The sequence below is a fragment of the Spermophilus citellus genome, assembly GCF_964194105.1.
Source record: "Spermophilus citellus genome assembly, chromosome: 7".
Lineage (NCBI taxonomy): Eukaryota > Metazoa > Chordata > Mammalia > Rodentia > Sciuridae > Spermophilus > Spermophilus citellus.
Genome location: NC_138188.1, coordinates 41,382,863 through 41,399,434, shown reverse-complemented (window position 1 = coordinate 41,399,434; position 16,572 = coordinate 41,382,863).

Genomic DNA, 16,572 nt, shown 5'->3' with positions numbered 1-16,572 from the left:
CATTGCATCCTGAGGACTTGCCTTAGGTGGTGGGCATATGCCATGGGTTGAATGTATACCCACAAAATTTTAGGCTGAACTCTCAATACCCAGTGTAATGATGTTTGAGGGTGACTTAGGGAGGTGATTAGATCCTGAGGGGGGGAGGTGCTTATAAATAGCACTAGTTTGCCGCAGTCTTGGCTGGGCACAGAATCACGAGCCACTCAAGCAGGAACAAAACTTTATTTTGAAAAAGCCGCCAATACTCCGTAGGCGCCAGCAAGCCAAACCCGGTCCTCCCACGTGGGCGTCTGCCGGAACCGCGCATTTCCCCGGAACCGGGGGGCCCGGACCTCCCCCGGAATTTCCTCCTACTATCCTTCCCCAACCAATGGGAACTCTCCAGGAGTCCCATAACTTGAGTCCGGTAGCAGGCCAAGGTGAACAGCAGGAGCCCAATTTGCATATGAATGTAAATCTTAACATAATCATATCATCTCAGTGGCTAGCTGGCATCACTTTACAAGCAAAGGTGCCATGCATCATTTATCTGCTTGTGGCTCCTAGCATCTGCCCCCTTCTGTTTAATTAAGCAACAAGCAATGTGGCTAGGGACGGTGCCTGGTAGGTTGTCCAATTCAACATATGGTTCTTACCCGTCATGGGAGAACTGACCTTTAGGCGTCAGCTTCCTGTCTTAGGTTGAATCCACTGTAATCAGATCAACCCGTCACTGACTACCGGTCCAGCATTCAGCCATGCTTGTGGATAGGCCTAGGCACCAGTGGGGGGGTGAGGTTTTTGCCTCACCTCTGTTGGCCCCCAAATTTAGCCTTGGTGCCAGTGGGGGGGTGAGGTTCTTTGCCTCACCTCTGTTGGCCCCCCAATTTTAGACCATCACTAGTAGAAGGGAGGAGGATACAGAAATGCCACGACACCAAGCCAATTGATGGCTCCTTTGGAAAAATTGCGTCACTGGTGACACCATCAGCAAAGATATGCCAGTATTACCACAATTAACATGGGGTGAGCTGGCAAGGAAATTGCATCACTGGTGACACCATCAGCAAAGATATGCCAGCAGTACCACAATTCGGTGCACCAGATAATATTTCACAATGTATGCAACTGCTATAAAGTCCAGGCAAGTTCTGCAAGCAGTTCAAATTGAAGGAGTCTATCAATATGTTCATTTCCTCCCAAAGTAAATCAAGTCCTTGATTGAGCATTACTTGTTGAGTTATATCCATTGATGCATCAGTTTATACAGTTTACTGTGATAGCTATCATAGAAGCTGTAGTTTGGTTTTATCTTAGTCTTCACCGGAATTGGGATGGAGATGGAAATTCTGGCAATGATGCTAAAAAGACATTATCCTGAACAGAATTATTAAATATAATGAAAAGGAAAGGTGAAAGTAAACAAACAGATCTGTTAAACTCCTTTAAAAACAATCCTTAACAGCTGTTTACCTAATTTAAATTAGTAAACAAACAGATCTGTTAACCATCTTTAAAAACAATCATTAACAGCTGTTCACCTAATTTAAATTAAACCTTATAAATCACGTGAATAAAGAAAAAATTCGGATCCATTTTTTCATGAGCGCTCCTCATATAAGAAATATGGACATACACACATACAGACATACAACACAAAACAGAAGTGTGCACACAACATACAACACATAAAACAATAGTAAATAAAGGCCTTGTAGCTATACCTAGGTGAAATCTCCATTGCAATGTTTAAAAACTCCCCAGTCAAAAAATAAAACACAGTCAAAAAATAAAACTGATCAGAAAAACATTAACCTACGTTTGTATGAGCTCAAAAATAAAATAGAACTTTATGAGGTGGGAAAAATGCAATAATAAAATAGATATTGAAAAAAAAACACCTTGGTTAATCACTGTCACAGATGTAAGAATAGCCAAGCTGGAGCTCTGGATGTCAGCTGTTATGGATTTGAGTCAAATCATCTTCTTTTTCTGTAGAAATTGTTTTAGTTAATCTCTCTGGAATCCAAATCGGTTGCTGTTCCTCCTGTGGGAAAACACAGACAGCGCCCCGATTCCAGACTATCACTGGATCCGGGCCTTTCCATTGTCCTGTTAGAATATCTTTCCAAAGTACCTTAGGCTTATGTACATTTTTTTGGGTACAAATGTCTTTCCGCAGCACTAAGTCCCAATGAATCCAAATTTAAAAAGTTTAGAGTAAAAAGGGTTATTTTAAGTTTATCTTTGGGGGATATATACCCCTTTCCAATTCCCTCCTTTAGTTTTAATAAGTACATTTTAATAGTTTGATGAGCTCTTTCAACTATGCCTTGTCCTTGTGGATTGTATTGAATTCATGTTATGTGAGTAATGCCAAATGATGAGCAAAATTGTTTAAAAGAGGTGGAAGTATAACCAGGACCGTTGTCCGTTTTTAACTGTTTTGGAACGCCCACAGTGGCAAAATTTTGTAAACAATGAGCTATAACATCTTTAGTTTTTTCTCCGGCATGAAGGGAGCCCATCAAAAATCTGGAAGAGGTATCAACTGTAACATGTAAATATTTTAATTTTCCAAATTCTGGCAAGTGTGTGACGTCCATCTGCCAAATATGGTTAGGTATCAGTCCTCTAGGATTGACTCCAAGATTAACTTGTGGTAAAAATGTCACACATTTTTGACATTGTTTTATTATATGTCTGGCTTGTTCTTTAGTTATTTTAAAATGCTTTTGTAAAGTATTAGCATTGACATGGAACCTTTTATGAAAATTTATAGCTTCTTCTATTGTGGAGAAAATATGTATGTCGTGTGTAGATTTATCTGCTAGTTCATTGCCCATACTAAGGGCTCCAGGCAATCCTGTATGTGCCCTGATATGACCTATAAAGAATGAATCTTTTCGGTCCCAGATTAGACTTTGTATAGTGGAAAACAAAGAGAAAACAGTAGAAGAAGGTGAAATCCTACCAGCATCTTCAAGGGATACTATAGCATTAACTACATACTGACTATCAGAAAATAAATTAAATATAGAATCTTTAAACATCATAAAAGCTTGTAATACTGCATTAAGCTCTACCTTTTGAGCTGATTGTTTGGGTACTAAAAATGTAAAAGTTTGATCAGGAGTAACTACTGCTGCTGTACCATTGTTTGACCCATCAGTGAATATATTTGGAGCATTTATGATAGGGGTTTTTCTTGTCATTTTTGGAAAAACTACAGGATGCTTAGACCAAAAAGACAACAAAGGATTAGATGGTAAGTGATTATCAAATGAAACACTAGTTTTACACATGATTATTGCCCAAGTATTTAACTCATTAGCTAACTCATCAATTTGATCCATAGTATATGGAGTAATAATTTATTGGGAGAAATCCCAAACACTTCCTTTGCTGCTTTTATTCCTTTGAGTATTAATTGTCCTACAGCCTCAGGATATCTAGTAAGAATAGTGTTAGGAGAATAAGATAAATGTATCCACAATAATGGACCTTCCTGCCAAAATACTCCTGTAGGAATATTTTTTGTTGGTAGTACAATAAATAACAAAGGCAAACTTATATCAATTCTATCCAAATGCATATTTTCCATATATGTTTCAATGATTTTTAATGTTTTTCTTGCTTCAGGCGTTAACATGCAGGGTGAATTTGGATCTGATGGACCTTTTAGAATATCAAATAAAGGTCCTAACTCTCCTGTTGGTATGCCTAGATAAGGCCTTATCCAATTTATGTCTCCCAATAACTTTTGAAAGTCATTAAGTGATTTGAGTTGATCTACTCGTATTTGAATTTTTGGTGGACAGACCATGGTTGAGGATAATAGAACTCCTAAATAATTAATTGGAAGAATTAATTGTACTTTATCTATTGCTATCTCTAGATTATAATTTTTCAATAAGTTTGTAAGTGTGGCATAACATTCTAGTAATGTGTTTTTATCTTTATGTGCCAATAACACATCATCCATATAGTGAAATATTTGTAGTTCAGGATTTTGATTTCTAAGTGGCTGGATTGCTTTATTAACATAAATTTGACACATAGTTGGGCTGTTAGCCATCCCTTGAGGGAGTACTTTCCATTCATATCTCTGATCAGGACCTTCATGATTCAGTGCAGGGATAGTAAATGCAAAATGTGGACTATCCTCGGGATGAATTGGAATTGAAAAGAAACAATCTTTAATATCTATAGCTAAAACATGCCAGGTTTTTGGTAAAGCAGACAATTGAGGAATCCCTGATTGAGCAGGTCCCATAATAACCATCTCATTATTAATGGCTCTTAAATCTTGTAATAATCTCCATTTACCAGATTTCTTTTTAATGACAAAAATGGGAGTATTATGGGGGGATACGGAAGGTTGTATATGTCCTTCTGCTAATTGTTGTCTGACCAAGTCATGGGCTACTTGTATCTTTTCTTTAGTCAGGGGCCACTGAGGAACCCACACTGGTCTTTCTGATTTCCAAGTAATTTTGATTGTCTCAGTGGCCCTTTCTGAAAACCCAAACCATATCTACTTATTTCTTGATCTATTTGAATAGGTGCTGTCATACCTTGTTCTTGTTCTCTTAATCTTTTTTCTTCCCTAAAGCCTTGTTTAGCCCTAGTAGTGGGCGCGTTAGGATTGATGTTATTTGTTAATGTCAATCCTAATTGATCTAGGACATCTCGTCCCCATAAATTTACGGGAAGATGATCCAATACATAGGGCTGTATAATTCCTTCACATCCTTCAGGATCCCTCCAATCTAATACCATAGCACTTCTATGGGGATTTGTTGCCACTCCTAGGCCTCGAAGCGTTTGAGTGGCCTGTTGTAATGGCCAATGTTTTGGCCATTCTTGACGGGAGATGACGCTAAGGTCTGCACCTGTGTCCAGCAGCCCATTAAAGTCATGTCCTTGAATATTTAATTTTAGCATTGGGTAAGAATCTAAATTTAAAGACAGCATAGCCCAATCTACACCTGTGGAGCCTAATCCCTTGGAACCTCTTTCTACATTACAACTGGAAAATTTATCATGCAGGCTGGGTATTATTAATAACTGTGCTATTCTATCTCCTGGTGAAATTACTGATATACCTCTTGGAGAACTAGCTATAATTTTTATTTCACCCTCATAATCAGGATCAATTACCCCAGGACTTATCATAAGTCCTTTTAGTGTAGAAGAACTGCGTCCCAATAATAAGCCTACTGTTCCCTGGGGAAGTGGTCCTTTTACTCCTGTGGGAATGATTTGAACTCCCATCTCTGGAGTTAGTACTGCTCTGGCAGAGGCGCAGATGTCCAGCCCTGCGCTCCCTCTAGTTTGTCTGATGAGGGATTTAATGGATAATGCGTCCTGGGCACTACCTTGATGGTGCTGCTGGGTTCCTCCATTGCCCCATATATTTGTGGTTTTGGGCCCCAGGGCATTGGGCCCTCTAGTCCGTTTTTTGGCAATGGAGCCTGATACCTTTCTCCACGATATCGTGGGTAAACACTTGGTCCTTGTCCGTTTTTTAATAATGGAATACCCTCTATGGTGGTTTGAGAACGGCGTTCATTAGCCCAATGTTTCCCTCTATGGCATCGTGGGCAAATACCCGGTATTCTATTCCTTTGATACCCAGCTTTGTTAAACCCTCCTCTTATGGGGCAACTCCTTTTAAAATGTCCTGTTTGATTACAATTATAGCATGTTTTTGGCCTGGCATCTAAAGCCTGTTGTACTGCGGCTAAGACTTGCCCTTGTTCATTAATGTCTCTACATAATTTAATATATGTGTTTAAATCTTCATGTCTCCATGGTCTAATGACCTCTCTACAGCAACGATTTGCTTGGTCATAAGCCAGTTGTTTTATAAATGGCATTACCTGTTCTGTATTTCCAAATATCCTAGAGGCTGACTGAATAAGTCTATCTACAAATTCAGCGTAAGGTTCATTAGTTTCTTGTATTACCTTAGATAATTGACCTTGTAAGTCTCCATGCCCCTGTAAAGTTTTCCATGCCCTAACTGCATCTACAGCAATCTGTGTGTATACGCCAGGGTCATATTCAATTTGCTGTCTTTGACCCTCATAAGGTCCCTTTCCCAATAGCATATCTATATTTCTTTGAGGATAACCAGCTTCTGCATTTCGCCTAGCTGTCTCCATGCAAAATTCCTCATTGGCAACCTTCCATAACAAATATTGTCCTCCGTTTAGCACAGATCAACACATGTTAGCCCAATCTGCTGGTGTCATGTCCAAGTTGGTAACAGATTCGACCATGCTTATTGTGAAGGGAGCTTGCGGCCCATAGGTTGTTACAGCCTCCTTTAATTGCTTTATTGTTTTGAAATCTAAAGCACGGTGAATTCGTTGCCCTCCTGCCTGCTCAAGTACAGGGCATGCTAATCTTTGGGGTTCTGCCTCAGAATTCTGTCCATCAACTACGGGAGTTGAGGGCCGCTCAGCGGTACATGGAGCTGTTGGTTGAATTACGCCCTCTGGTGATAGAACGGAGTTAGTAGCAGCCTCCTGTTGTAATTCTCCACCTGATGGCTGTTTTTCCTCTAAGCTTACATTCTTTAAATTTTCCTCTGTCTGACTAGCTTGAGAGACCTTCTCTTTTGCTTGACCTAGCGTTTTTTCTACCATAGTTTGGACCTCTAACAATTTACTTAACAGTTTTTCGGTTTGTTTTTTACTGGATTCTAATCTACTATAAAGGTAACGTAACCCAATAAGATAGGATAAAACAAAGCCGAAACAGAATGAAACAAAAACGGAGCAGAGAATGGTTGTATCAATTTTCTCTTTCTCAGGGCCGAATAACTTCAAACCTTGAGCCAACCATTTTTCCCAGTTCGCCTGAGAAAATTCTAGGGCTAGGGAGCTTGAAATAAAAACAAAATAAATCAAAACAAGAACACATTGTTTTTTTAAATGGTCACCCATTCTGTCGCCTTCCCTCAGGGGCGAGCAATTTTACTCACCTCTAAGTTTCAGGCGTTCCCCGCACGGGCCGCCAAATGTCGCAGTCTTGGCTGGGCACAGAATCACGAGCCACTCAAGCAGGAACAAAACTTTATTTTGAAAAAGCCGCCAATACTCCGTAGGCGCCAGCAAGCCAAACCCGGTCCTCCCACGCGGGCGTCTGCCGGAACCGCACGTTCCCCTGGAACGGGGGGCCCGGACCTCCCCCGGAATTTCCTCCTACTATCCTTCCCCAACCAATGGGAACTCTCCAGGAGTCCCGTAACTTGAGTCCGGTAGCAGGCCAAGGTGAACAGCAGGAGCCCAATTTGCATATGAATGTAAATCTTAACATAATCATATCATCTAAGTGGCTAGCTGGCATCACTTTACAAGCAAAGGTGCCATGCATCATTTATCTGCTTGTGGCTCCTAGCACTAGTTCCCTTATTAAAAGGTGAAAAGACCATAGCTCTCTGCTCTGCATCTTGTAAAGATATGAAGTGGTCACCTGCATACCAGGAAGAGGACCCTCACAGACTGTGCTCCCACCCTGGTGCTCACCTTCCCACCTGCTGGAACTGTGGGGAATGACTTTCTTGAGCTACCAGTCTCTTTATTACAGTGGTCTGAACCAACTAAAATGAAACGATAACTGAAAACCTTGTATTACTCTTATTCTCTCTTTTCCTCTACAAGCTAAGAATTTGATCTCCATCTGGATCCCATACAAAATTCATTATTGTGTGAGTTCTGATGAATACCTTCTGAAATTCTAATAAAAATATTCTCTGACATGAGACAAAAGTATCATAGAAAGTATGAAAGAAAAATGGAAGAATGGGAATGAGGAAGAGGGAGGGAGAGAGGGCGAGAGGACAAGAAAAGAGCAAAGGAGGGAAGGAAAGAGTGTGAGTCCTTGGCTTTTGAGGTCTGTGCCTATATCACTTTTTCCTCCATGGGATTCAATATTCCTTATTATACTCAGTTGGAAGTTGGAAATAGGGTTTATATAATCATTAAAACTTCCAATCTGCTTAGAAAATAAGGATGGAAAGACCTGTTACCATTTTACTACATTTTCCTAGAATTTAAACCTAATGGATTAAAAAAAATCTGACGAGTTCCTTATCTGTACCTGAATTATTTTTTCCAAAAAAAGTTTCTTTGTGTGAACTGTAATTCATACTCTATTATCAAAAGTTTCCAAAGCTTATAACCAGGGCCTAAGTTTTTAAAATAAAAATAACTCACTTCTGAATCTAGAAGTCCATGAAGTGGTGCCATGAAATTCTCTTCCCCATCTGTCTATTAAGCAATAGTTATCACTCAATAAAATTGTGTGATTAAAAATGTGATTAAAAATATAACAATCTTTATAACAATCCATATGGATAATTCACAAGTTTTTACTTGTTCTCTCTCCCTCCTTCTCTCTCTCTCTCTCTCTCTTTCTCTCTAATGGGGAGCTGAAATGGATACAGTAATCCAAATATCCTACTAGAGCTATGTATATACTTGTTGAACCTAATAAGCAAAATTTGTCAATCATTCACTCTTGATTTTAAAACTGCCTGCCACTGACTTTCATAGCTGACCCTCTGGAAAACATTTAACCTCTTCTAACCTTAGTTTACCTTGTATTCAAAATAGGACTTAAAGCATTGCTAACATCTCTGAGACATTTACATTGCTTTCAAGAAATATTTTACTATTACTTAGAAAGTTCTCTTAGTTCAAATTTCAGCTGTGACCATGATGAAAGTAGAGAGGAATGGTTCTAAGGATAGTCTCTATTCATATTGATTTTAAAATAATCATCAATGAGCAAAATTGAAAAGCATGTAGTATTATCCAATACATTTATAAATACACTTTCCTTCCAGAAGGACAATCAAACTGTTTCACTTTGTAATATGCTTCTTTGTATTCCATGTATTTGTACCAGTGTGTTATATAATATGCCTGCTTGAATATTTTACCAAGTATCATTTTAGAGAGAATAGACAAAATCATTAATTTTATTGTGCAATTTGAACCCTGTAGTTCTGTACCAATTTTGTAATAATAGTCATTCTTCAAAAACTTTTTTTTGTGAAATAGACATATACAAATATTAATACAGGGTCTGATTTTTGGTAATAATAATGTAACATTTGCTATAGTCTCACAGGTTTAGATTTATAGAAGAAATTTCCAAGATGATCATCTTCTGCTAACGCTGTTGGAAGCTATAACTTGATGCACTATGTCTGGCTTTCTCAATTATATATGTGGTCATGTTTTATGTTCATACATGCATACAAACACACACACACACACACACACACACACATGCTCAGTTATGGATTTGATATGAAGTGTCTCCCAATAAGCTGATATGTTGGACAATGTAGGAATGTTTAGAGGTGAAATGTCTAGATTATGAGAGCTGTTACTTACAATAGGCTAATCCATTTGAAAGATTAGTGATTTAAATGGATAGTAAGTGTAGGCATATGGAACATGGCTGGAGGAAGTAGGTCACTAGAAGCATGCCTTTGCAGATTATCAATCTTGTGACTGGCTCCTCTTCCCCCCTCCGTCCCCATCCTGTGTGTGTGTGTGTGTGTGTGTGTGTGTGTGTGTGTGTGTGTTTCTGCTCCCTGAATGCCAGGGGTTGAACAGCTTTCCTCCATCACACCCTTCTTCCATGATATTCTACCTCATTTCAGGTCTACAGCGATGATGGTGTTGGCCCACAATGGACTGAAAACTGGAGCCCAAACTGAAGTTTAGATTCCTACAATGGATTCTTAACTGCAGCCCAAATTGAACTTTTACTCCTCCAAGTTATTTTTTTCTAGTACTTTGGTCACATTGATGCAGAGATGACTAATACACACACACACACACACACACACACACACAATTGAGGCCAGTGGTTCATAAATATTAGTACACAAAAAACAATCTATAAAGATCTAAAAACACAGATTCATGGGAACTAATCCCAGGATATTTTATTTAATGGGTTGGGATCCAGCAATAAGCAAACAACCTTACAATTTTAATACAGATATATCATGTATAACAATAGAAGAGATATGACTGTAAGACATATTCAAAACTACTAGTAAAACTTATGTCATGCAATAAAACTCTTTCCATTAAAATGACTTAAGTGACAATAACTTATGGGTAAAATCATTATATCAAGCAATGATGGACCTGGATCAAATTCAGTATCTCTTCACACTTAGTTTTCAATGTGATCATTTTGTCAAACGTTCAAGGAACTTTGGATTCATACCTTATCTTAACCCTGGTTTTTATTGGAATGTTCTATATTTTTTTTGTCAGAGTAATCCCCAACTCTGGAACTCAAGCCTAGTTTGCATCCCTTAAGACCTCTCAGTGCTGCCACTTGTATTTACTCAGGTAAAGGAATATGTCCTGTGCTGTCCTTGTTCTTCAGTTCTGGAGTCATTTTCATGATTGTGCTTCCATCAAAGTCCTTAGAGCCACCAACCTACCCCAGCAGGCTGGGGTCCCCAAGTGTGCTGCAATTCCCTTCAAGTATCAGGTGGTCCCCACTCAGCTATATTCAGATTTTGTTAGCAGTACCTCTTTCCTATCTCAAAACATGGAGAACATGATCAGTCTCCTCCCCCAGCCACCCACTGTTGAGTATCCAGTCAGCAAGTCTGGTAATCTCTTCAGTCTATCACTCCTCCCACCCAACTTGAGGACTAAGGTTTCCCACTCTGATCATAAAACATCTTGAAATCGTTCCTCTATAGTGGTGACATTTTCAAAAGGAATTTAGATAATATACTGCAGCAATTATTAAATAATACCAACACCTTTCACAAATTTATCATTAAACATCTCTTTATAATTTTTACTTATAAGCACAAGACTATGGATGAATATAATCTTTCCTTTAAAAATACATTTTAGGTATTTTAAAATGGTTTCATAACATTATGAACAGTAGAAGACTCTTATTCAGATCTTTGAAAGTAAAATAACTTTTCTATAGAATATGGCTCCATGGTTAGAAATATGAATACAAAGAGGAGCTTCCTTTAGAACAAGAGCCATGTTCAGCACTTTTTGTAAAATTACAGATCTGGTCCAGTTCTACTGTGAAAATGAGGTCTTAATTTGCCATTGACTTCAAATGGGAGAAAGATACTGATTTCAAAAAGAGGTTAAATTTATTACAAGGAGTATGAGTCTGTTAAAGATTTGTAAGACTAGATTCATGGTCAGATTCTGCATTATTAATCAAGGTCATAATAGCCTTCTTCCTTTCCTATTTATAGCTCTCTCCATTGCTAAAAGTGGCTTGGACAGCTGTTCTGAAATATGGGCTAAACAAAATTGTAACTTTTCATAAAATATTTTTATACGAAGTCTTCTCTGATTTATGTGAGGCCACTTAAATCATATACTTGATGTTAATTTTGAAGTTAAGTGTTCATTTATGGAAAATCAGAGAAATACATAAAAACTGACAGTTTATGAAAAGGTGGTATAAATAATCAGACTATAAATAAATTAGAAGACAGCTGATGCAAGACTTCAACAATAGGAAATATTGTTTTAAAGAAAGGGAATGAAGGAACAATGGTAACTTACCTCTTTGAAAAATCTTCCCTTCAAAATAAGATGGTAAAAATCAGAAATATCTATCTGAAAAGTTACTTTCGCTCTGGAAAAAAAAAGAAGCATCAAAGTACTTCAAATCATACACACAAAAACTAATATCTTGAAAAGCTTTAAAAACACAGGTGCAATGGAAAAGATTTAAGCAACTTACTAAATCCAGCCAAATGATACCAAAGTCTTAACTCTAACTGCAGAAACTATAGTCTCAAAGCTCCTTTACTTATTTCTAACAAATCTGGACAGTCTTACTCAAAATCAATATTAAAATATCTTCCTTTAATTACTATTTCACATTTATTTTTTATCCATGAACTGGCTCAGTCTTTCAGTACATAAGACTTAAAGATCAGTTTTTACTCATAGCTGATATTAAAAAGAGAAACCAAGTTTGACATTTTTTGAAAAAGCATTGATCAACTGCACAGTGCCAAAATATAGCTATTTATAATCACACAAGGAATCAAAGCCCCAAACCAAGTGGGAAAACATGTAGTACATTAAAATTAATAGGTAAATATTCAAAGAGACTTTAAAAATGGGGGATTCCCAATCTACACAGGGTAGTTCACTTGCTAAAATGAATCATCAGGATGTGTTCCTGAGTCTGAGCTGCTCTCGGGACAGGAATAACACCACACACACAATGCCCACCCCTGAGCTCATTACATACTCATCTTCCGGAATAACAGGATTGAGAAGGTCATGCCCATTACAGGAGTGAGCATTTAATATGCCTTATTTCATTGTTAATGAATGAGAGATAATCAGTATTGCTTATATTATCTGTTTCACCATGTCAGAAACAAGTTTATTCAAAACATCTTTTGACCTTGGATAACTTATTAGTTAGGTAAAGAACTAGGACTTGAACCTGACTGAGTGACTTAAACCACTCTGCTAGTCCTTAGACTAACATGACACGAACACTGGTATTTTACTAGCCTTATTCTTATTTCAGTTTATGAAGAGGTCTCATGTGCAAATCTCAAATTTAGCCATTGCTTCAGCAGGAATAATCTTTGGAAGATGATTGACTTGCCCAAGTTTGTCTAACGGTCAAGGACTGCTCAGGGATCCTTCACTAGAACTGGCTGCTCAGAATCCCCAGCTCTCTTTCACTGCTGGGAACAGCAAGTACTCACTCTGAGATGTCCTCCAACTTAATATCTCTAACCCCAGCACAATCGTCCATTGTTAGTTTCCTCAGTAATATCATGGTAAAGAACATGACACTGTATAATAGAATCATAAAACTCAGTCACAAAAATCAGTTCCCTGTATCTTACCTATTTTTGCTAAATAAGGATAACATTACTTAGTGGGAGGTCATGTATTCTTAAACATATTTGGATTTGGATTCTTTGAAAACCTGTTTTATCCTTAGCACTATAAGAAAATGCATTGTATCATGGCTTTGTATGTATAAATTAATTGTTCTAGTTCAGACAGAATCTCTTCCACCAGAAGCCCAGTTATTCTTTGATTTTCTTTGGCCATTGACTTTGAAACATGGTGAGTCTGCTTCTATTAGCCCTGCATGCTGAAAAATTTTAAATGATATGCACAAAAGAACTAAAGGGAAATTTCCACTATGTGTGAGTGTGCCCAGCAAGCTTCTTGTGTTGTTAGCCAAGTTCATGTGTTCACTCCTTTGTGTTTATTATTTGTTTTCAATTTTTTTTCACTTATCTATTCATTTATCAAATGCCTCTTCTTATCCTCTTAAAAGAATATTTCTCACTTTTTGCGTTTTTCCAGGACTTCATATGTAAGCAACTTGAGAACCCAAACTACCCAGCATACTCTGCTGCTTCAACAGCTGATCACAAATTATGTCTTTTAATCATCTGTTCACTTTTCTACATCCAAGCACTTCTCATTACTGAAGGTCTATGTTTAAAGAACTCAAAGCACTAGTCTATATTTCCTTCTAGGTTATTAGCTTTCAATTAAAAATATTTCTTAGACATGATCTTCCTCACTGACACCATGCTACCAGCCATCTTGATGATTTTCCCGTGTCTGAAAAGAGCAAGGCAAATGTTTGACCATGACACTAAACATGTTAGCTCTCCAGGGCTCCTTCAGTTATAGCATATTCCACATTACCCAATGACATCATTTTAAATATACTTTCATAATCCCCGGTCCTCCCTCAGATTCTCTGTTCCTTTTGTAGAACACAGGTACACTTTCCCTTATCTGCCATACAGGACTAAAATGCTCTGAAGATTTTTTTTTGCTTTTGTTAAGCCACATACTTATTTATTTGAGAACAAAGTATGAACTGATGTGAATATGTTTATGCCACCTAATGTTTGTGCTTTGTTTTGTTGGTTTTGTTTTAGAAATTATTCATTTGATCGTGGTGTTCTGTTTTGGGTATATCCTTGGGTTTTATATATATATATATAATATCTACATAGCATATGCAAAAACTCATCTTTTTAAAATATGAAATATTTTAAATTCTGAAACCCAGTGGCTTTAAGTACAGGAATATAACCTCAAATAAAGTTTTTAAGAAAACTCAGATATGTGCGGTTTTGTGAGATTGAACACTTGAATGCTATATCGAATTCTTAAAGGGTTTAAATCCTCTCTTTAAAATCAACTCAGTAAACAACATGTAAATAACAGAAGGTGATATTATTATGACAGGTTCTGAGAATACAAACATAATTTACATGTAACTCTTTTTTTTAACTTTAAAAAAAATTTTATTTCACAAAAGTTGTCAGATAATTGTATTTTTTTTTACCTTGTACAAAATTATTCTCTACAGAAAGGCTGCTTCTGAACTTCTCATCTCATAATGGTAAACACTAAAATCTGATTTTAGCAGAATAGTAGTAGAAATGCCTCAGTGATTTAGATTGAAAGCACTACATTTGTATGACTCTTCCACCCAGTCTCAGAAATATACAACTGTCTTTTTATTCAAAAATACAAAATAAATTAACTGTAGGCATGGACAAGGACAGCAGTAAACCATTATATATTGTCCACTGAAACCAGTAACTGGTGGCTATAGTGATTTTCTAAAACATCAGCCAGCCTTTTCTTCAGTCATTGTCTTCAACCGAGTTCTTTGAAGTTATTGGTGAGGAACTCTACCTTGAACTTCCTGTCACCATTCACTAAGGATGGTAATGCACTATTCTGAGCATTAGAACATGCCACCTCCCATATCTCTCCCATGCCACCATTATACCCATTTCAAGGCCCTTCTCTTCTTTAGGAATTTCTGCAACTACATCTTTTTCTGTAGTTAATAGAGAAGCTACTCCAGTAGCATTCAATAAAACTCATGTCGTTAGTTGAATTGATGCTCAAGTTTCTGAATCTTTTTGATCCTTCAAAAGGAGGGTATTATAAATTAGGGGAGTCTGTTCCCTATAAAACAAAATAAATATTTGGCATATAACGTGACCCTGAGCTAAGAAAAGATAACTATCATTGTCTAAATTCCTAAATTTCTAAAATGTTGATGTATTTGAAGTAATAAGATCAAATTTTTGGAATGCTGCCCCCTGTATTTTCAGTGAGTATACATTTTTCCATTTTATTCTGTGACCCCATGAAATATGCTGTCATTATCTCCTTATTTGAATTCTATGCACACTTTTTGTTCAAGACTAAAATAGAAACAAAGCAATGGATTTAAGTAATTTTCAAACTTTAAAATTGAAAGCACAATCTTGTACTTTGCTTTCCTTTTTGTACTTTTCAATTGCCCAGATAAAATATTATTTTCCAGAAAAAAATTGAGCTCTTCAGAAATTGAATTATTGTGTGACTACTGTTATTTTGTTTTCTCTTCTGATGTATTTTTTTACCTGTATATGATTGTCAGTTGTTATTTTTGTGTGTGTCCAGATGCTTCAATGCAATCTGTTCCATTGATAGTTCTAGTCTCTATAAAAATGGCTTCAAGTATAATTAGAGCAGCCAGAATTTTTTAGAAGCACTATCAGAATGAAAATACCAATTAGAATGTTAGAATCATAAAATGTTAAAGCTGTAAAAACCTAGAAGCTTTATATCCTAGCACTTTAATTTTACAAATGAGGAAATTATGGTTCAGAGAAGTTATTTAATCCTTCCAACCCCTATACTTGTTTACTGACAAAGCCAGAGTAGTGTCCCATCTTCTAAACCAGAGTCCAGTGTCTTCCTACTCTAAAAGATCACTTCATTACTCTCCCCTTTATAAAATGCTCATATTTCCTTATATAGCATTTACATATGAAACTTAATTACATAATTAGTATCATAAATTATATAATTTAAGGGTCATGTCTTTTCTCGATAGAAAAAAAATTAAAACTTTAAGAAACTATAATTCCAAATTCTTTTAAATTGAAAGTAATAAAAAGTCTACAGAAAACCTGTGTTAGGAGAATAAGTTCATCAACTTTAAATAATGGTTAAAAAAATTAATGTTTCCATTGCTTTGGGACAGTAACTGTCAACAAAAATCTTATAGCCTGCTAAACTATCATTGAAGTGTGACTGCAAAGTAAAACTACTTTTTAACATCTCAAGATACGGTAAGTCACAAAAGAATTCTCACTAAAATAATTTTTAATGGACATGTTTCATCCAGAAATATAAGAAATATATATAGGGAAAAGGGAAATAAGAAAAATATATAGGGAAAAGGGAATGGAAATTAGTAAAGAAGGTTGATAAAATATTCATATTTGAAAATTACCCCTTTTTCAGGTTACAAAATTACCTCTTTTTCCGTTTACAAAATTACAAATTTCAAAAAATAATGGTAACTAGATACTAGGATATAAAGTAGAATATGCAAAAGATGACTAAATTTCAAGGATATTTGGAAGGAATAGACATGCAGAATAAATTTAAAAATTTTCCATTATTACTAGAGGTTAAAATTTAAGGATTTCCAAAATAATAGACACATGGTCTATAGCTTGTAAGTCAGTAGACC